Genomic DNA, 23,347 nt, shown 5'->3' with positions numbered 1-23,347 from the left:
GGTGCGCGCTCAACCCAACGCTCACCACCATGTCCGCACATTGCGTGGTGAATGTGAATTTTCCGCCGCTTGGCCTCTTGGTCAAGCCACCGAAGCGATTCTTTGGAAGCTTGATGGCTTGGATAGAAAGCCTTTTCAAAGCTTGTCTGCGGTTCTTCAACCTTTTTGCCCGGGCAATCAATTATTGTTTTTCCTTGGCTGCAAGTTTGATAGTGGCGTTTAAGGTGGCAAGCTTGTGTAAATCTCGCGTTGCAATGGGCGCATGCATACGTCTTGGCTAACCTTTCAATATCCTTAATGACAAACGCGTGCCCTTCGTAAATTCCGATTGTCAGAATGTTCGTCAGCATAGCTGGAGAGTTTCTTCTTAGGTGCCATACGACTTCCTCATTTTCTTCACGCTCAGGCTCATAAACTCGAATGCCGAGCCAATCAGAAAAAGCGACACCCTGATTCAGATGCCTTTCAACTTTATCTAATTCATCAAGAGATGTTTTTGGACAGTCGGTCGGCACAGTTTCGAGTTTGAAGAAACTCTTTGCGAGACCACGGGCTGCTACTGTGCTTCGATCAATACGTGCTCCTTGGTGGACAGCAATACAACGCCATAGACACAAATTATCTCGATAGGTATCTAGCGCAACCATCGACCTGCCATGCGCAAGGTTGCGAAGCCAACATGGTAAGGGTCCCGTGCCTAACAGCGGTCGTCGGTCAAGCACAACCTTTACTTCAGCATCAAAAAAGCCATAAAACACCCACTTTGTTGAAGGTCTTTCGATATTGTCAAAGGCCAGGCGTTTTGTCTCCAGTTCGGTCAACCACTTTTTCGCTTCAGAAAGCCTGTTAATCCAAGGTGAGCCTTTATTATTAGTGTAGTAAACAATGACCGTACCATCCTCCATGTTGCGCAACCAATACGAGTAAGTATGCCTGATATAAAACGCTGTGCCTACGTTTTCTCGGATTTTTTGCATAAAGTTTGGTGTAAGATCGTTTTCCAAACCTCTGGTAAAACGCCATCGAATAAAACGCCGGCCACTATTTTCCTCCCCCTCGTCTTCCGCGACATCAAAAAGATTCAAAATCTCATTCTGATAATTTGTTACCTCCCGGTTTCCGTGCGGCGGAAAAGGGTCAAATTCCCTTTGGATGTTCCTCTTTTTTTCCTCGTGGCGCCTTGGCGGTTCTGGTGGATAGTTCCGCACTCGCAACGGCCTGCGCAATCTCCTTTGCGGTCGCAACGGGCTGCGCAATCTCCTTCGCACTCCAAGCGGAATCGGTGCATCCATTATGTTTAAAGCGACCTTTGGAAGAGGGTCTGCTGTTTTTGTCATTTTCTCGATTTTGTCAGTCAACTCGCTTTTTTAAAAATCCACGTGACCTTGCTCAAGCTCTGTAACTAAAAGGCACAAATGTTCAATTGACATTCCAGCTCGCGGCGCTCTCCCCCACCCACCCTGCTCTCCCTGCGCTCGGACGAGGCGTGCTTCCACTCTCTCTCTCTTGCTTTTGCGGTCAAAAAAAAATGCGGGGTAAAATCGGCCTTGCTTTTCCAAGCATGACAACCCAAACACGTCAGGGCGTTTTCCCTTAATTGAGCAAGCATGGCGGCCAAAGGTCAATTGCCTGTCAAAAGATTCGCAACAAAGCTTTTGTCAAAAGCGCGCAACTGCGCGATTTCCTCTTCTGTCAATAAAACAGCGGGTTGGGAAGCAGCCTTCGCCCTTTTTTCTTGTAAAAACATTGCTGCAGGTGGGTTGAAAAAATTTTTCAAGTTTTTTTTCCGCTCATGTAACAAATTCCGCGTCTTCCTCGGCCCATCTTTGTGTATATTCCATTGCCCAGCAAATGTTCAATTGACATGAAGCCGCTCGCGGCATGCAAATTTGTGCGTGGGTGTCGGGGTTTACCCGAATGATATTTTTAGACGTTAGTAAGTTGTTTTCATTCCTGTGTGCTTAAAATCTGAGTTCTAAGCACTCTGGAATGAAAAATCTATTGTTTTACACGTGCACAACTATTGTTCTTTTGATTTAATGCACGTGATATCAATTATGACCCCTTGCCGTCTAATTCGGTGTGGTATTTGTCGAATTACGTTGAGAGTGAGACGTGACAGTCACGGGCTTGTTTGAACATGTCAAGGGCTTGCCTGAACATGGTATGCAAATTTTGTTTTTTTCCGCGTGGGTAAACAAAGTCGGGGAATTTACCGTAACTCATTAACACTTGCCAAAAAACGAACTCCGGCTGCGATAAAAGCGTCTAATTCGAGGTGGTATTTGTGGACTCCCCTCTATACTACTTATAGTGATAACTGTTTATTTTGAGAAAATAAGAAAATCGGTTTTCTTTGTCATAGTCAAAAATTTGCAAAGTAAACTATTATGAACACATCTGTCGGAAGACCCATAATATCGGTGTGATGGCTCTACAGAACGTATTTCAGCTTTTGTCAACCATCTACTTTAACCGATTGGCAAAGCTTAATAAAATAGCCGTGACACAGTCCCTTAAAAACTCCTACTGAAGTTGTATATACCCAGGGCTTGTAACCGGCATTTGACGTTATGTAAGAGCAGGGGTTGCTTTGGGGCATTTGAATGTGCTTTAGAGGCTTAGCAGAGAAAACAGTGCAAACAGGCGATAGTAAACCAAGGAGGAACAATAATAATATATCAGTTTATCCGCCCGGGTTCGAAGGAATTGACGTTTCATTTACAGAAGTGGGTCATTAACGTTTGCGGTATTACACTATTAACCAATTTTTTATGCAGTATTTCGGTAATTTTAATCTTGAATTGCGGTATTGCCGTATTCTCCAAACCTGCGGGATGTGTTTTCTTAGCGTTTTGGTCGACGATAGTCAGGGTAATAATTTATCCTTCATTCCCCGCTAGCTGTGAGGGCCACTGGTTCGTTAGTATTTTACTGCTGCCCTCGTTAAATAAAGTCTTTATTTACTTGCTCATTTACCTAGCTATACAGGATAACTATTATATTGCAGTTTTAGCGAATTTTTTTTGTGGTACACCCCAATGTCCCCCTTTACGACTTGTGCTTGGCAAGTTTTCGTATAAGGAAATTCTTTTTTTTTTCGTGAATGATGGTCAAAATTAATTTTAGTGTTTTTGCATTCAGAATGTCCTACGCGTACGTGTCACCCTAAGGTTTCGAAAGCAAAACTCTTGATAGAAATTCACAAATTGTGTTTACTCAGCATTATTATTAGTTACGTTCTGAAAACGCGTTAGAATAAAAAATGAATAGCGAAGCGCGAAAGTGTTTAAGGAATACCGGCTGCTTTAGAAAGTGTTTTAGGAAAATCGTCCGCAATTTCGGTTTATTTGTCTGAGTCTCTGAGTCGTGACGTCACTCTCGCGCTTCCCTATCAACTGGCTTATTTTGCCTACTTTTGATTTACTATTCTTCAAAAATTTATGAAACATTCTGCTGTTTTGACGAGCTCGAATGTGCCCTTAACTTCTCAAGTGTGCTCTCAGCGACTCTTTTGTGTTTTCACAGGATTTGAACTTCGAATTTTAATGAGTCGACAAAAGTTCTCGCTCCTTCAGAGGTAAAGCTAGTCCATCAGCTCTCTTCTCGTTTACTCAAGCCTTTAAAGCGAAGTAATAAAAAAAAAATTCAGTATAATGCGCAACAAGTTTTATATATCCGAATTAGATATCACAATTGGAAAAAATAGAGACCTTACGTACGAAACATAATTATAACATAAGTCGGCTTGGCACGGTCAAAATTTTCGTCACAAAACGCGCACATGGTTTCATTTTCGAATAACGTCATTTTGGCCAATATTTATTCCAGATTGTAGGGCCGAATGCAAAAACACTGTTTCCGAAAATTTCACCACTGAAATCTAAAACTTGCGATACTAAACCATTCAGGATGCGTACCCGGACTGAATTTTAAGGATACCTTTTTTTCCCTGCAAATCCACAGCGGAAAGTAAGTTTCGTTGTGCAATTTTCAATAAGCCATTTCCGAGTAAACCTTTCCCTCTGTTTCAAAACGAGTCTGCGTGCGAAAGTGAGTTTGATTTGCATGAAAATGGACCTGTAGGTGAAACCACGTAGACTCGTTTTGAAACAGGGAAAGGGAAACTCGGAAATGGCCTATTGCGCTTCCATAGACACGGAAAAAGTGAAGATCCGTTGTACGAATTTCCAAGCCGCATTTTCTTTCCTTTTTTCTCTGCGTAATCTGAAAATACAATCTTTCTTTGCGTTCTATAGCCAAAGCCAAAAGCTGGCCTATGTGAGGGCCAATTTACATGGAGAAGAGTTGTTCCCGGCAGGAAGTTTGCACCCCCCCCCCCCCTTTACCGGTACAATGCATCTATATGAAGAACATTTTCTTCGCTGACCGAGCCAAAAAATGGGCCTTCTCGGTTTCGTGCATGTACTGTTTGTTCCGACTTGCCCCAGATAGTTAAGGCAACAATAGCGTAGGAAGTGTTAATAAAGCCTGAAAATGTTTCCATAGAACAATTTTGCTGCCCCCACCCAAACAGGACACCTTACCTTCAAAGCGAGTGACCTCAACCTCGCACCCAAGGCTTTTCCCTTGGTAATTTGGAATCCCCTTCGAAATTACCAAGGAAAAAGCACTGGGAACGAGGTTGAAGTCGGTTGAAGTGACCCTCTACGCAGGGTAATCCTGCCCCACCCCCCCCCCCCCCCCCCTGCCCCACACCGCCCGAGCTAACTTTTCGATTTCTCATACAAACTGTTCACTGCTATTTATAAAAAAATGTATGAAAAATTCTTTCGCTCGTGTTGGCTAGGTCGGAACGAGATGTCTCCATATAAACAAGTTCACAATCTTTCTAGTTCCTTTTTGGAAAAGCTGTTTTTAGAGTCGATGTGTTTATCAATCTACCTACTTTACTCGCTTAATATTGCAGGAAAGCTTTTAAACATGCCTAAAGAATCATTATTTCTCGTTTACTACAACACAAAGTGCCATTAGCACATGAAAAATGCTTACATTTTAAAAGGATTTTTTCACAAGCAGCTTTTCAGGTGTCTAAATATACTAAATCGGTTTAAATAATTCCTTGGAATTCTTGCTTCTAGACATATTTATTTTCTTTTTGGTCTATTTAGCTTTTGTTTATCCAGAATAAATCGGGAATTCAAATTTTACAGTATATCGTCTACGTATAAATGCTATAAATCGATTATGACCTATGACGTAATTGCAGCTCTAAATATCACAAATAAAAAAAGTAACGTCTTTTTTCTCATATAGCAAAAATACCATTGCAAAAGCCATCCATACATAATCAAATTTATTTTTTGTTAGGTTTCTGAAAAAAAGGCTTTTGTAATGGAATAAACGCCTTTTACTATGAATCGTAGAAAACTATTTTAAAAACAATGTACAAGGTGGCAGAGTTGAGCTTAAACAAAAGGAAATTTTAAAAATCATCTGGGCATCTGAACAAATGGTGTTGTCTTAAAACCAGATTCCAAAAACTGAACTTTTTACTCCTTTGCTGAGGTTGGTAGGAAGCCGGCTGATTTTGCTACAGGTATACACTTAAATTATTTAATTCCCAGAAAATAAGGCCGTCTACATGTTGAGCGGATAAAAATATATTTTATATATCGAAATTTTATATCTTCTCAGTAGCCTTCTACGTGCTTTAGAGATTCCAAAAAAATTCTAACTACATTTAATAGCGATTATAGTGCATGGAGTCGCAATGATTTTCAAAAAATGTGTAGCTTATACGAAACAATTTAAAACTGCGTAATTTTGGAAGTCTTACATTTGATGCTCTGAGCTTATACGAAACAATTTAAAACTGCATAATTTTGGAAGTCTTGCATTTGATGCTTGAAAGTGAAATTGTGATCATGAATTTTTAGTCCACTTAGCTTCCATATAATTTTTTCACTCAATCTCAGCCATCCTTATTTTTCTTTATGAATAATTGCTATTCTCAAAGAAGTATTTAACGTTGTTAAAGAATTGTTTTGAAAATTTTTTTCGGTCTTGATATATCATTGTTTTATTTATGTTTTCTCTTACCTTCAGTATGGCTAAAGCATTTCTTCTCGGCCTTTTTGTGGTTCTTGGCTCGCTCGCCATTGGCGAGGGTCAAAAAAACGGTGCCATGGAACAAATTCTGAAAGCCAATTTGAATCCAGGTGAGATAACCATTTGAGGAAGGTTTTTTACGTTTTCTCTTAAAATAAAATCTCTTTCCCGGTTTCTTAAAGCCTGGTTTTCACTAGCGACGCAAGAACAAGCGCAAGCACAAGCGCAAGGATAACAGCTCTTATTTCACCGTGAAAATGGCTTCGACTCAAGCAAAAGCACAAGCGCATTGCATGTGCTTGCGGCAAGCACAAGCACAAGGGTCAAAATTTGTCCTTTTTGCGTGATCGCGCTTGTGCTTGCGTCGCTAGTTAAAACTAGGCTTAACAGGCCGGTTAGATTCTATTGGCATTGTATTTCCTTACAAACATTGTACTTTTATATTTCGTGTAAATAAGGCCTTAACAAACGAGGACACATTGTTGCAGACACATTGTTGCTTGTGATGTTTCTTGGGTGAGCCAATAAGCAGGACACAAAACAGATGTTTGGAAACGTTTGTTCCGGACACAAAATGTTTCTGGAAAAAAATCAAACACATTTTTTGTCTCGGACACAAACTTTGTTTTCGCAACAAATATTGCTGGTGCTGGCAAACAGGGAAACATTTGCCATCTTTAACAAATTTATCATCTTTATTATTTTCTATACTGGGAAACATCTGTGTCCGCAACAAAGTGTCCTGGTTTACCACCACCTCAAAATTATGCTTGTCTGGTAAAGAGAGAACTAAGGCTCGTTCGCAGAATCTTCTCGGGCGAAAAAATCCAAGATGGCGGCCACTTGATAGAGGACGCCATCTTCCATCTTAAGAAACGGCATTATTTTCCAACTGCTTGAATTTTGCTTTGGCGGCTATAAAATCAGTCAAGTCAAAATACCGCTGCTGACCAAAAACAATCTTTAAATTCACCTAAACCTAAAGTTACATTGAATCTTTATTTTTTTGTTTCAATTTAAGATTCTCATCACAGCCCGCCAGGAAAGCACTTGTCGTTTTACGAGGGAGACATCAGACTGACAAAGAAACAAGAAGAAAATCTCAAGAAATATGGCGACCCGACTAAAGGCTCGTCTGACTCACGTGCTGCTAGCAATGTAGACAGCGAACGCTGGCCAAATGCTGTCATTCCATACACGTTTGACTGCTCGATAGGTAAGTTTATACATAGTTAAGGGCCAGTCTCCTCCACTAACTATGGTTTATAATGCTTCTAGTTAAAAAAATTCTTGCGCGTACTAATAGCCTTGCATTTCAAAAATTGACTTAAGGTCGCGCAGGACCCTTGAAATCATTATGTATGTATTTATTTAAAGAGTATGCACGAACTGCGACGACTGAAGCCGACAACAAACGAAATATTCATGAGAATTTTTTTTTCTCAGAGTTCTTTGTACAAGTAATTACACGGTATTGTTCTCAGCCTCGCATCCCGTGCGCTGGAACATAGCGAATTATCATAATTAGATTCACAGCTTTAAATAAAGCACACGTTGTTGTAAACATCGACTCGGAAGGTCTTCGGAAGCCTCAAAACCTGCAATTTTGTGTCCAAGTTTTCCCCGCCGATATAGAATTTCAAGAGTTGATTCGCGAGGAACATAAACTTGGTGTACTCTATTGTGTTCTGGCTAGAGCGAATTTTTAAATTTCCTTCTCAAAATGAAGATAGCATGTTTCAAAGTTTAGATTTCACATTTTTACTCTCTTAGAAGCCATTAACTTGTAGCAGTTTTTGAAATCGAAAATTTCGTTCTAGTAGGAACACAAAAGAAGTTACGACTTATCACTAGGCTATATAATCATTTAATTTGGTGCGCTGTGCTAGCTGAAAACTTGGACACAAAATCGCATTATCTTCAGTTAAACTTTTAAGGGCTTGTAACATCACAGACAACGGTCATCTCTCAGTAAAAGGACAATCATGATGTAATTCCATCATCCCTGGGTATACTTATTAAATTTTAGAGGAATCGATATTCAAAATGTAGTGAATTAAAGCTTTACAAGACAGCACTCCAACAAGAAATTTGGCTAATGAATATATTAATGAGCAAGGGTCCTGCGCGACCTTAAACATGGGATTGAAGGAACCAAGTTTTTGGGACTGAGAGGTTTTGTTAGACTAGTCTCGCATTGTGGATGGAATTTTGAAACTAAGACCCCGGCTCTTTTTGAACTTAGTTACATTATGTGAATGCGAACGATGTTTGACAGTTTTAAGACTTTTAACTAATATTTAAAACATAATACCTGAGCCAATTTCAAGGATGAGATCGACTGAACTTCAGCCCATGAGGAAAACCAAGACAAAAGAATTTGAATTCCTTGTCGTTACCTCTTACAGGAAACATGGAAAGCGCTGTTCGAGCTGTGCAGAATGCCATTAAACAATGGGAAAGGAAAACTTGTCTGCGATTTGTGCCCAGAACCAATGAAAAAGCTTACTTGGAATTCTTCAAGGACCAGGGGTAAGATTCAATTCAATTCGTTCCTTGTAGTGGTTAACGCGGTTGCAAAGGTTGCAACGGCGGGAAAACATATAACCGGTTGCAATGGCGGGAAAACATGTAACCGGTTGCAATGGCGGGAAAACATGTATTAAACCGGTTGCAATGGCGGAAAAACATATAACCGGTTCCAATGGCGGGAAAACGTGTAACTGGTTCAAATGGCGGGAAACCATGTAACCAGTTGGAACGGCGGGAAAACATGTAACCGGTTGCAATGGCGTGAAAACATGAACCGGTTGCAATGGCAGGAAAACGTGCAACCGGTTGCCAGGGCGGAAACGCAGGAAAAATGTATTACTAACTGGTAGCGTGCGTTGGAAAACACGTTATTGCTGGCAATGCGCGGGAAAACCGAACCGGCTGCAATGGCGGGAAATCGCGTAACTTGCTGCAAGCGCGCGAGAAAACACCTTACTGCTGGAAATGCGCGGGAAAACATACAAATGGCGGGAAGTGTGCGTGAGATATAACGTCACAAATGGTTTTGGTTTGGCACTAACTTGGCAGAGAAAATAAGATGTTTTTTGCTTTTGTTGGTTGCGACGAACAAAAGTAATTTTTCTAGTTTTATAGTGACCACTGACTTTGTAAAATAATTTTACCATGTCAAAATTGAAACAGTTTCCCCACGGTATTATATAACGGGTAACTTTGGTTCTAGATGATCTCGCCAAGACTCGCAAGGGGTCTCAGACTCAGCAGGGGTATCCTGAAGAATCTGCATTATTTTATCAATACAACAAAAGTCAAGTTGGTAGCAAAACACAATTTTAATCATTTTAACTATTAATCAATCAATCAATCAATCAATCAATCAATCAATCAATCAATCGATCAATCAATCAATTAATCAATCAAAAATTCAAATGTCTTTATAAACATAGAAAAAATATGACAATAAAAAGCTATACTAATGAATTGCAGATTATTTTGGAATCTAGATAGCAAAAAGTGACACTAACGATGAATACATACAATGTATTCGTATAGAGGCATTACCAGCATTCGCCAGTAAATTGTTGAATAGTAGCTGGCAACAGAAGTAAAGAACAGTTTTCGTAGTTCAACCCACTCGCCCCTCCACCGCTTAGCTTGTTGCATTAAACATACTATTTACAAGTCATATAAATGGAAACTTAAACTCAAACTTACTTGCGTAGAAAAGGAATTTGACCGAATAATCATAGTTAAAACTACCCTGGGTACCAGATGATTTTTCTCGTGCAGGTCACAATAGAGACATGACCAACACCGGAAGCCGCGCAAGAAAAACCCCTGGCACCCGGGTAAGGTAAAACAAAAAACTTTCAATCTGTAAAAAATTGTTTTAAATGCAATATTTATATTTCTATCTTTTTTTATATTACACTTTCTTTTACTCAGAGAAAGAGTGTAACTCTCTCACTAAGCGGTGTTTTCTCTTCTTGGTTTTATTGTAATGGCACTAACATCTTTGTGGAAACGCATAACAGAGAGTAATTCCCATCGGTATTTTTCGTGAAATTGACGAGAAAAACCACGAATAAAGAAAATTTCCACCAGACACAGTGATGAAAAAGTTGATACCACGCTGAAAAACCTACAAAAGACTACACATACGGATGAAATTCAGATATTTCAATAAAAATACAACGAGATGCATCATCCATTTGTACTATTCATATCACGAAGAATGCTTATGTCAATATATCTACCTTGATTTGATAAAAGGTGGCTATCGGGCTGTTAAGGAATGTATGGGGTTTCATTTTTTTTTTTTTTTTTTTGAGGATACGGAGAATTGTTCGGCTTTCTTCCAATGAAATGTCGCCCTGTCTAATGTAGTGAATGCAATCTTACTTTTTTTCTCCCTCCCTGTCTCCCCCCCTCCCCCGTCTCCCTCCCCCTAGAATTACTTGTGGTTAGTCTAGCCCAGTCTCTAACTCCAACCCCTCTCTTTCATTTGAATTCTAGTTGCGCGCGCTAACTAGTAGAACAGTTGTGATCTATAGCTTTCCATTCTGCTGTCTAAAGGAAGTTTGCCGGAGGACATCATTAAGTCCCGTGAAGGTGAAAGTCTTACGATTTGCAAGTTGTGCGTCGGCTGTTATCGTACCTCAAACCGAGCTTTAGGCGGTTAAACACAGATAACCGGTCGGCTCGTTTTGCCAGGTACAGATAATGTTGAGCTTGCTTTAGACAGCAAAGGTCTTTAGCCACATCAATTAGGACTCGGAACTAGACTATACGGGCTGATTTGAAGGCGGTCATAACGATATTTGGCTTGAACTTTACCGTGGCTAAAGACTTAGTTTTTTACTTTTGAAGTTTGGGGAGCGGGCGTTACGCGCTCGACGACATTCAAATACATCCGGGACATTGTCGGTTATTTCTAAAAGAAACATGTCGGAGTGGATAGCCAAGGAATCGCTTCAAGCGCTGATGTGAGTACATAGTTTTCTTTTTCCCTCAATTTTAGGCGTTCTCCGCCTAGCTAACACTCATAGTTCATAGTTCTCTGTGATTCGCTAGTGGGAGGCGATGCGATCGTGTGCATTTCCGGCCGCGACAATGGAGTTGACAATTGAGATAACACATGCCCGCTTCCTCAGATATTTCGCCTGATTTGCTTAAAGTTGAATCGAATGTCGATGTAAAATGCTTTAGTTCAGTTTATTTGAGACGTGCATGCTTTAAGAAAGCTACAGTTCAGCTCTCCGCCGAGTGTTTTCTTATCTCTATCTTGGTATTAATTTTGACTCACATTTCAAGTTGTAAACACTCTTAATTAAATTGATAGAATTCTTGATTTAAACAAAATGCCGTATATGCAGTCTTTTTGGTTTGGTTAAAAAACACATAAACTAGAGTACCTTACGTTAAACTTGAGCTAAAATTAGCCATCATTCAGCGTTCGTTACAGAAATAGGGCTTCAGAACTACGGTGTCATGTCAAATTTCGGGAGACACCTTTTATCAAATCAAGTTAGATATATACAGTACAATTGCAAACTACACATACTGACGAGTAAAACATCTACTTCAATATGTATACTTTCTTAGCTTTATCGCTAGTCTTTATCGCTAGCATCAGGTGCTGTTGCTATTCCAACAGGATCTGGTAAGGGACGGACCATTATTTTTTTTGGAGGGGGATGAAAAATATTGAAAAAAATTGTTTGCAGGGCCTGGAAAGACAAAATAAATTGTTTGCAAACACGATATGTATAACAAAAAATAGTACGAATTTCGAAAAAAAATGTTTGCAAAGGTGCATAAACTAAAAAAAAAGTTTGCAGAGGAAAATTTTTCATCCCCCCCCCCCTCCAAGAAAATAATGGTCCGTCCCTAAATGAGTGAGAGTTTTGCCTGTGAAGCGACTGTCTAAAGAAAATTGCTGAACTCGGTTATTTCTAACATCACATACAAGAATACTGTTATAGCTGTCTACAAGCATACCACGCGGCCAATGAAATTGTCCATCTTGATTCCCATTACTCCCAAACTTAAGCAAGAATGTTCCTAACTGATCAAAAACTTTAACGCAGTTATTGCCTCTATCAGATACGAAAAACATGTTTTTGTGAGAAATAACAAAGCTTTACCCGATAACACTTTTATGCATAACTCGAGGTTTCTTCCCGTGCATATCGAGATTAATTTTATGGTGAGTTAAACGTGTCGCAGGAGACACGCGTAGTCTGCGTAGCTCGTGCAGTTTTACCCGGGATTGCTTTTCGTCGTTCCTTCTACTTGACTCCTCCTCATTCTCCTCTCGGCTTTACCGCTCGTGCTCGAAGTCCCGCCAAAATCCCGCCTGCTGCGCTGTCTAAGATACTTATGGTCCAGAGCTCTCCTTCTTTCTTGTAACAAGTTAGCCGTGCTTTCTTTAGGCTTCCCTCACACTACAGGTTGATCACGAACAATGCAGACAATCAATATAAGATTTGGTAGCAAAGACACTCATCACGTTATATCGGAAATAAGTGAATCTGATTGGTTCTATCATTGCTGACTTTTTGCTGATAAACCACGCGCGCCTTGCTTGAGATTATTCTTGTTTTTTGGGTAAAAAAAACTGTACCTAAAATTGTAGGTTCCTGACTGCTGATCTCTTATGCAGTAATTTTTTTCGGTAGGATTTTACATCGTTTGTTGTTGACTCTGGAATTTACATATCCATGTAACCAGTTGATCGAAACCGCGCCAAAACATGTAATCGGTGGTGCGAGTGCGCCAAAACATGTAGGGGTATCGAATGGTCTCTACGAGCATGCGAACACAGCGTTTTTCGTTTTTTTGTTTTGCGAGCACGAGCATTGCAAAAGTTAGCCTTGAGAGCAAAGAGCACTTTTCAGAAAGCTGCCTCCAACCGAGCATGCGAGCAGTTGTTGAGATATTCGAGCACGAGTAAACCAGCACCCACTAAAATTTTGCAAGCATTTCGAACGAAGGCCTAATTTTGCGAGCACTGCAAACTTTCGAGGGACAATTCATGACCTCGGCATGTAACCGGTGGTGCGAGTGGGAGAAAGCATGTTACTGGTGGTATGCCATACAAATTTAACTGCCAACCAGTGGTGAGCGCAGGAAAACACATGATCGTTGGAAATGCACGAGAAAACATGTAACTGGTGGTACACGATAAAAACTTAAATGAGTAACCGGTGCTGAGCTGAGCTCAAGAAACAAACAATTGAAAGGGTGTGGAAAACATGTAGCCGGTGGGAGGAGCGTGCAAGTCACGTGACAAATGGTTTTTGTTTTGTAGTCGATTGCCTGTGGAGATAGAACGTTCTCCCTGATTGGTCGGGAAACTCGAAAACAAACATTGTTATTAAATAGTAGCGTAATAAAATTTTTTGGGTCATTTGACAAAATTGAAATACCGTAGAATTCCGAAAGTAGCAGCCCTCGTTACTTTCGGATTTAGCAGGCCAACGGGGACCTCTACATTCGGGAAATCGTTATTTTCGAATGGATGAAATGTAATAAATGTGTGATTGCCTTGCCAACGTTACATCCTGGAGAACCATTCAATATAGTCCAGCAATATGGAAGACATGGTTTTACAACGAACATTGTGGTGATGTTAAATAGATTGAAGACGGAACAGTCGATGTAGCCTGAAGCTGTTTGAGATTTTATTGTTAAGTGTTGGAATGAACTAGCTCTATATCGGAATCAAATGCCTTTCACGACCTAGTTATTCCATTAAGCGCATGTTCGTGAAATGGGAGCGATTATTTGGTATTCACTGTAGATTTGATAGGAGCTAGACTTTTTTTAGTTATATGATAAACAATTCCCCGCCAAGTTGCATTTCTTTGATCTATATCTTAATGCTGCTAAGAAACAATATTTGTAAAATGGTGGCTTATTTTCGGATGGGTTGTTATATTCGGGGTTTGTAGAAGCGTAAAAAATGAACGTTACCTTTAAGGGAGCATTACTTTCCGGGGGGACCATTACTTTCAGAATTTCAGACGACAAGATTTATGTAGAACGAGTAAATTTTTAGGTGAATAGTGTAGCAGCAGACTTGTTAATTTCGCCAAGACTTGTTAATTTCAGCAAACAACAAGACCGGCTTATATATTTCACCTCGAATGCTTTTTACAGAGAATACAATAAAAAGGTTAAAAAAGGTTTTATTTATCTCACAAAGTTTACAATAAACTCATGCTATGGTTTAATTCAAGCAACAATAGTCATTTTGGTAACAAAATATTACAATATCAATCAATCATGCAATCAATCAATCAATCAATCAATCAATCAATCACGTCGCACTGACCAACATTAAAAATACAAGCGCACATCTAATCATCAAAAAGTAAAATTAAAATATGTAACTGTGAAAAAGTTGTAATAATTCTCAAAAATTTATTTAAAAAAAAAACAGAAAAATATATAACAATACAAACAAGTCAACGAATTATATACATTGGGATCCAAATGAGTAAAACTATTACTTTGGTAAAACATTTTCAGTTAGTATAAAAATTCAAATGTTTTGAAAAGAAAAAAAATCAATCAAAAATAGACAAAGCAACTATTAATATTAACTGGGATTAGAAAAAATAGCGAAAACGAAACATTATAATGAATAAATGGCTTAAGCTAGAATCCAAAAATGTATTAAAACTTGCAGCATTACCAACAATCGCCAGTATAAAATTTGTGGCTAGCAGCAGAAACAAAGGTTGCAGGAACGCCCCCCACCCCTAAATCTAACAAGTTTTACATAGAGAGGACATTTTGACCGAAGCTAAATTAAAAAAAACTTTATCTTTATCTAAAAGAAGTTAAAAAGAAAAAGCAATATACTGTTTCTGTTTTCATTTATATTATTACACTTCCTTCTGTCTAGAAAAAGGAAGTTAACTTGTCTCCAAACAATGTTTTGTTCTTTGGTTTTATTGAAATAGCAAGAGCATTTCTTTGGAATTGCATAACAGCGAGAAATACAATTTTAAAACAAAAGTCCAACCGGTGTTTTTCGCAAAAGCAAGGAACAAGATCAAGAGCGGACAAAGTTTGCACTTGACTTAATGAAGGATGACAAGATGATCTCGTGCTGAAAAATCTAAAAGAGACTACAGATCCGGAGGAAAATTGAGAAATTAGAATAAAGATATAACGAGATGCATCAGCCATTTGTACTATTCATATCGCAGAGCCTGCTTAGGTCAATATATAGGGTACAAACTGCACTTACTGGCGCCGGAGTAAAACATCTATTTCAATATGTATACTTTCTTAGCATTAGGGCTAATCACAAGAATACGTCCATCTGGTGCTGTTGTTATTCCAACAGGACCTGGTAAATGAGTGATAGTTTTGCCTGTGAAGCGACCGTCTAAAGAAAATTGCTGAACTCGGTCGTTGCTCGTATCACATACCAGAAGATTATTGGACCTGCCTACAAGCATACCCCACGGCCAGTTAAATTGTCCATCTTTCCCCCCTTTTTTTCCAAACTTGTATAAGAAAGTTCCTGACTGATCAAAAACTTTTATGCAGTCATTGCCTCCATCAGATACTAGAAACATGTTTTTGTAACGAATGCAGCTAATTGGATGGTTGAGTTTCCCTGGGCCGCTGTCTCCAAATATGGAAATAGTCTCACCTTCCTGTGTTATGACCTGTATCCTATGATTGAGGTACTCGGTTACAACAATGCGGTGCTGTTCATCCAAACAAACATCAACTGGGCAATGAAACTCTCCTTTTGCTGACCCAAACGTTCCAAAGCTTTTCACAAAAGTTCCTGTCTGGACATCAACGTGTCGTATTCTATTGTTCCATTGATCGGCAATCAGAATCTCGTTATCCTTTAAATATGTTACGCCAGATGGGTTGTTAACTCCGTAAAAACTAAAATCTTAAACTAAGATGATTAGCATCTTACATAAGATAACCACCATCTACAAAGAAGACTAAAGTGATCTTAGTTTAAGATAATACATCTTAACTTAAGACAAGTAAAGTCTTATGTATTTGTAAGATTCAAATCCATCTTAATATAAGTTTTTGAATGGGTCTTAAAATAAGACTGGTCCGTTTTATAATAAGATTGTGTCCTCTCATCGAAGATTGCTACTTCTTACTTTAAGATTGCAGACTCTTAACTTTCTCATTTAAAGAGAAAGAACATCTTAAATTAAGAAGGTCGTTCGACTTAAATAAATTTTAAGATGATTTCAAGATCGGTAAGATGGTGTCATCTTAACTAAGTCATGTTACGTCTTAAATTAAGAAAGTGGGCATCGAAGTCAATGTGGAGGATATAACCGTCTGTACATGCAGTCATGTGTGCAAAGGATTTTATGGCATGTAAGGTCGAAATGTAAAAATTTTGGTGCCGTAAATTTATCATGGCCAAGAACCAGAATTCAAGTGATATCATACCGACAAAGCCGAAACTTCCAAAACAAACGGTATGAACATTTGCGACTTTCCGTTTCAACCTTTTTAGGAGGACAACTTCAGCATTTTTCGTAATTATCTAATTTCCGGAAAGTTGATGTTTCTTATCAAAATAATTAAGCGGGATTTTCCGTCGCATGAAGGAGAACGTTTTACTGACCGCCATTGCTCTTTTACGTAAGGAGGACCTCTCGGGAAACAGTACAATTTTCTGATTGGCTAATTTCGATCAAAAATGGCGCCCGATTTAATTGAACAATTTTTTGATTGGTTTATTTCGATCCAAAATGGCGTCAGCTATATAAGAAGCGCTACTCATGTTCCTTATATTTTATTACGGCTCACGGTTATGTTTTGTCCTTGACGAAGATATGTTTTCACACTTGGAGGAATTTCCAGAGCTGATAGAAAAGAAGGAAAATTTCTGGAGTTAGAATTGGTTAAACGACTGTGTGAGGGTGAACTGAAGCAGATTTGAATACACAACAGCACTCGACACAGATGTATAAAGCTCCAACTACGTTCGGCCGTCAAACGAAAACAGCTAAGGTCTACATCTTCCTTTTTGTCTTTTTCTCTGTGTATGTTTTTGCTTGAATTATATATATACGCTTAATAAAGTGTTTGCTACTATATTTGTTGTGCTTGTATTTTTGTATGGTTTATCGAAAAACTGTGTGTTAAGCAAGCCAGGTTTGTTCCACCTTGGTTCGCTCGCTCCGTAAAAACTAAAATCTTAAATTAAGACGTTTTTTCATCTTAGCGACTGGTGCCTAGATAAGACGGGAATTTTTACTTAATTTAAGACGCTTCATCTTAATCAAGATTAAAAATCGTCTTAAATTAAGATAATAACTACTTAAGCAGGAGTTGGGTTGGAAGGATTTAATTTAAGAACGGCAGTCTTAAAGTAAGATTTTTTATGTCTTAATTTCAGTTTCATAACGTCTTAAATACGAAGTGCCTAGATAAGATTCATTTTCGTCTTATTTTAAGATTCAAACATATCTTTCTTACAAGATGTTCCTTGTCTTAATTTAAGATTAAGGTCCAATGCAACTGCCTGGTGATTTCAAAAATAACGGTCACTCCGACTTGTTAGAATACACCGATTCAGCGTAAGCCGGAAGTTGCATGGAAACGAGGCCTAAGGGCCCTCGGCGGCTAAAAATTATGAAGTTTTTATAAGCGTGTGGGGCACTTCGAGTCGGAAAAAGCATTCCCTTTACAAATTATTCAAGAATCTTGAACCTTACAAGTTCAAAAGTATAAGAAGAAGAAATTTAAGGTCTAGCAGGCTAGAGAAGAAATTCTAACAGCTTAGCGGTAAGATTTTGTTGTCGTCTTATTTGGAATCAAATATTTCATATTCGCTCATCAGCATATAAACCTGAATGTTAGCCGTTCTCTTGTTACACTCAGTTTTGGATTTTGTTAATCAATAAAACAAACTACCTTATGATTCAATGGAACTTTTGAGAAACAAATTTTATTTCGAGAGACCCTTGGGTTTTCAATCCGAATAAAAATTTGCAGGTATCAGTCGGCAGAGAATCGTAGAGAAAGTCACGCATAAACATGTCTCCCAAATAGTTTCAGTTACAGTGTGTATCTAAATTATGTTGGTTTGTTTCGACAGAGAAGCTCACGTAAACATGTACCGCAGTTTGTTGTAACATTTTCCTGATCATAATAATTAATCAACAATCGAAAAGCGTACAGTCAACCCAGTCAAATACAGGAACACATATCAGATTTTTTTCACAACAATTTTTCATGGACCTGAATTGCTTCATTTGTGAACTGGATCGAATTTGACCAGCAAGAGAAGATTTTATTGTTTACATGTAAGCTTCCCGGTCGGTATAATTTTACCGGTAATAACAACCGAGTCTGCATTGAATACACTGCTACATGATCCTACTAGTCTAGAATTTGTGTGTTAAAAAAGTATCGATGACTTTAAACACTAAATAAGCTTCCGTGTATACACACAACTCACCCATTGGCGTCGAAAACGACGTTGTGTACATATTTACTGTAGATCTGCGTTCCTACGTGAAAAATCAATTTTTAAATTGATCCCGCCTTTTAATCACACAGATTGCGAGATGGCAAGTACCGCCATTTATATTCTAACAATTACAGAATGTAGAAACTTGAAAATGATTGCTAGACATGTTTGATTATGCGAACTTCTCTGTCGAAACAAACCGCTCTGCTTCTTTATATTATAATTTTTTTTCGTATGAAAGTCGGCTTTATTTTATTATCAACCTGTATGTATTTGCAACTCAAATACATGTACAATTTAATTTACACCTGAAACAGTTCATGCCAATAACAAATTCTACTGAAAAAATCTGTCAAATTCTGTAATCAGTAGACTGTCTTTAATTATGTTTGCGAGACATGTTCACGCGAGTTTCTCCAAAATACTAGAAAGTTTTCATTCAGATCGAAAATCAAAAGGCTCCCTTCCCACAGCAAAATCTGTTTCTAAAAAGGTATTCTGGATTTTAAAGTGGTTTCATTTTATTGATTAACAAAAATACAAAATTGATTGTAATCTACCTGAGAGAACAGATGAAATTCAGCCTAGGCTGGTGAGGGAATATTGAAGTTGGCAGCAAAATCTTACCGCTCAGCTGTTAGAATTTCACCTGTCGCCTGGAAGACATTAAAATTTCTTCTTTTTATACTTTTGCACTGATAGGGATCAAGATTCGTGGCTAATTTGTAAAGGAAATGCTTTCTTTCGACTCGAAATGCCCCACACGCTAGTAAAAGCTTTGTAATTTTTAGCCGCCGAGGGCCCTTAGGCCTCGTTTCCATGCAACTTCCGGCTTACGCTGAATCGGTGTATACGCGCGTCGCGGAGTGACCGAGCGAACCAAGGTGGAACAAACCTGGCTTGCTTAACACACAGTTTTTCGATAAACCATACAAAAATACAAGCACAACAAATATAGTAGCAAACACTTTATTAAGCGTATATATATAATTCAAGCAAAAACATACACAGAGAAAAAGACAAAAAGGAAGATGTAGACCTTAGCTGTTTTCGTTTGACAGCCGAACGTAGTTGGAGCTTACATCTGTGCCGAGTGCTGTTGTGTATTCAAATCTGCTTCAGTTCACCCTCACACAGTCGTTTAACCAATTCTAACTCCAGAAATTTTCCTTCTTTTCTATCAGCTCTGGAAATTCCTCCAAGTGTGAAAACATATCTTCGTCAAGGACAAAACATACCAGCCGTAATAAAATGTAAGGAACATGAGTAGCGCTTCTTATATAGCTGACGCCATTTTGGATCGAAATAAACCAATCAAAAAATTGTTCAATTAAATCGGGCGCCATTTTGGATCGAAATTAGCCAATCAAAACATTGCTCAATTACAACTGACGCCATTTTGGATCGAAAGTAACCAATCAGAAAATTGTACTGTTTCCCGAGAGGTCCTCCTTACGTAAAGGAGCAATGGCGGTCAGTAAAACGTTCTCCTTCATGCGACGGAAAATCCCGCTTAATTATTTTGATAAGAAACATCAACTTTCCGGAAATTAGATAATTACGAAAAATGCTGAAGTTGTCCTCCTAAAAGGTTGAAACGGAAAGTCGCAAATGTTCATACCGTTTCTTTTGGAAGTTTCGGCTTTGTCGGTATGATATCACTTGAATTCTGGTTCTTGGCCGCGATAAATTTACGGCACCAAAATTTTTACATTTCGACCTTACATGCCATAAAATCCTTTGCACACATGACTGCATTGTACAGACGGTTATATCCTCCACATTGACTTCAAAATATTGCAGATGCCCACTTTCTTAATTTAAGACGTAACATGACTTAGTTAAGATGACACCATCTTACCGATCTTGAAATCATCTTAAAATTTATTTAAGTCGAACGACCTTCTTAATTTAAGATGTTCTTTCTCTTTAAATGAGAAAGTTAAGAGTCTGCAATCTTAAAGTAAGAAGTAGCAATCTTCGATGAGAGGACACAATCTTATTATAAAACGGACCAGTCTTATTTTAAGACCCATTCAAAAACTTATATTAAGATGGATTTGAATCTTACAAATACATAAGACTTTACTTGTCTTAAGTTAAGATGTATTATCTTAAACTAAGATCACTTTAGTCTTCTTTGTAGATGGTGGTTATCTTATGTAAGATGCTAATCATCTTAGTTCAAGATTTTAGTTTTTACGGAGCGGTCACTCCGACGCGCGTATTCTAACAAGTCGGAGTGACCGTTATTTTTGAAATCACCAGGCAGTTGCATTGGACCTTAATCTTAAATTAAGACAAGGAACATCTTGTAAGAAAGATATGTTTGAATCTTAAAATAAGACGAAAATGAATCTTATCTAGGCACTTCGTATTTAAGACGTTATGAAACTGAAATTAAGACATAAAAAATCTTACTTTAAGACTGCCGTTCTTAAATTAAATCCTTCCAACCCAACTCCTGCTTAAGTAGTTATTATCTTAATTTAAGACGATTTTTAATCTTGATTAAGATGAAGCGTCTTAAATTAAGTAAAAATTCCCGTCTTATCTAGGCACCAGTCGCTAAGATGAAAAAACGTCTTAATTTAAGATTTTAGTTTTTACGGAGAAATTGTCCGGCATTTCTTCCTCTGCTGCCAATTTTCTTTAAACAGTTTCCTTCTTTATCAAATATATAAACACAGTGTCCATTTTTATATGTTATGGCAATGTTCACTTTCGTATTTACAGCGATTCCAGTTGGCGATTTAAGCTTATCTCCTTGAAATAACTTTAAGTCCAACTCATCGACTATGACAAGTTCACGTTCTTTCACCTGTATAGTGCGGAAAGGAGAGGTCGGAAGTTTATTGCCATTGATCTTCACTTCAACGCTGTAGGCGCCCGGTACTTTTGGTGTAAAATTGACCTTGAATTCTCCGTTTCCTTTCTCGCTACCATTCACATTTATGACGTCTTTAATGGGTTCTATGAGAACTTCAATTTGATTTTTGAGATCAGGCTGTTTACATATTTCTCCCTCAGGTGTTCTGGGACATAATATCAATTCTGCTTCTACACCAGCCTGAAGAGGTTGACCCAGTCCTTCCAGAATGTACTGACTTGTGATATCACCCAGTCTCAAACCCTCTACAGAAGCCGCGGTAAATTTGAGGAATGAAGTCTCCTGATGTTTTGGGACTTCAATGTCACGAAGCTCTTTAAATCTCTGTTTCAAAGTTTCCTTGTTTTGCATGATATCCGAGCTTGAGCTTCTCTGTACCAGATTTTGTGCATACTCAACCGCTTGGTACATTTGTATGAGCAGGGACAGCGCTTTCTCGTTAGCCTTGTAAATTTTCTCGAGTCTCGTATCGCGTGTCTTTTTGAGGGAGGTTATCGCTTCTCGCTCGCGCTGTTTAATCTTGGCGATCATTTGTTCAGCTGTCTGCAAAATTCCACGCTCAGCATTTGCGAAATTGTTTTCCAGCATGGAAATCGTCTCCTCAAATTTTCGAATCACATCCTTCAATGCTTTCTCCTTTTCTCTAGCCAGTTCGGCGTCCGCCATGATATTTTCTTTCTCGTTGTCAGCTGCCTTGTCGAGTAAAATGACTTTGTGGTTTCGGTGATCTCAGTGTAACAATACAAATATGACAGACACAAGATTGACAAGAAAGGCAGAAAAATCTTGTGATCTCTCGCTCGTGGTACTGTTGCGAGCAAAAGGGCTGTCGCTTTAACGAGGCTTCGTAATCTTCCGCTTGGAAATCTTTCACAGGCATGACTCTGTGTCCTTCGAATGAATCCCGCATAACTTCATGCGCAGTTAAACACCCGGGGCACATAAATTTTGCACAATCGAAGCAATAATGAACATCAGAGCTTCTTTTCTTACAGTGAGCACAGGTTATGCTACTTCCATCGCGTATCTGTCGAACAGCAAGGAGACTCAACAAACTATTGTGGAAAAAACTGGTCGGCAAACTGTCGAAGCGATTTCCTTCGGGTAAATCGATATCGGCTCTGCATTCAGGACATGGAAACTGTCCTTGTCTGTTGCCCGCTCTTGCATGATTCGACAGACACTCACAGCAAAATGTGTGAAGACATGATATAGTTTTGGGCTCGTTGTAGATATCGAGACAAATCGAGCAAGTGACTTGTTTCTTGAGGTTTTTTAAGATGGTATCCATCGTTTGTAAAGATTGCTTGTGAAACACACACCCTTTTAATGCGATTGCGAGAAAGCAGAATTAATTACGTCTATATAAAACTGACCTCTTTGACCTGAGGTCGAGTTAATTATGAAAAGTCTAATAGCGATAGTTAATCAATCACGGAAAATAATGTGTTGTAGAGTTGTTTTCGTATTATGTCGATCAGGAATTGTATGATGCATGTAAAATATGGATACACTGCAGGAGACCGAGTTTTATTAGAATGTGAAGTAAGCAAGACATGGGGGGCACGAGTGGCTGAAGAAATTGGAACTAACTAGAACACTTTGACTGTTTGTTCTTGGTGCTTACAGCAAGCTTCTGTGACGCTTTTTTATGATTCCGAGAAACCAGAACTTTTTATTCAGTAGTTTGCATGGTCTTTGTGAAAGTAACATACACGGCTAACACTCAAACTCATGTTTTCTTAAGATGCCCTTTGGCACATTCTTCCAAAGCAGACATTGTTTTTGCTCGTCACGCGAGGCGATTCTGTTATGAGAAGAGTGCGTGATAAGTTTAACTAAGAACTGCTTCAACATTCTTTACGTAATTGAATGTTGTACTCTTT

General features: G+C 38.7%; 2 pseudogenes across 1 annotated transcript in view; one reads left to right on the top strand and one right to left on the bottom strand.

Moving 5' to 3' along the window:
• The window catches only part of LOC144629660 (uncharacterized), a 78,747-nt pseudogene that overhangs the window by 22,244 nt on the left and 33,156 nt on the right, over positions 1–23,347 (top strand). The window contains exons 4-6 of the transcript XR_013566408.1: positions 6,070–6,182; positions 7,094–7,288; positions 8,481–8,604. The product of XR_013566408.1 is annotated as an uncharacterized LOC144629660 (transcript). The remainder of the gene's footprint in view (positions 1–6,069; positions 6,183–7,093; positions 7,289–8,480; positions 8,605–23,347) is intronic.
• Positions 15,361–22,800, bottom strand: LOC144630082 (E3 ubiquitin-protein ligase TRIM45-like; annotated as a pseudogene).

Source organism: Oculina patagonica, chromosome 11, assembly GCF_052425735.1.
Source record: "Oculina patagonica isolate OP01 chromosome 11, crgOcupat, whole genome shotgun sequence".
Lineage (NCBI taxonomy): Eukaryota > Metazoa > Cnidaria > Anthozoa > Scleractinia > Oculinidae > Oculina > Oculina patagonica.
This window is presented reverse-complemented; position numbering and strand designations above follow the sequence as displayed.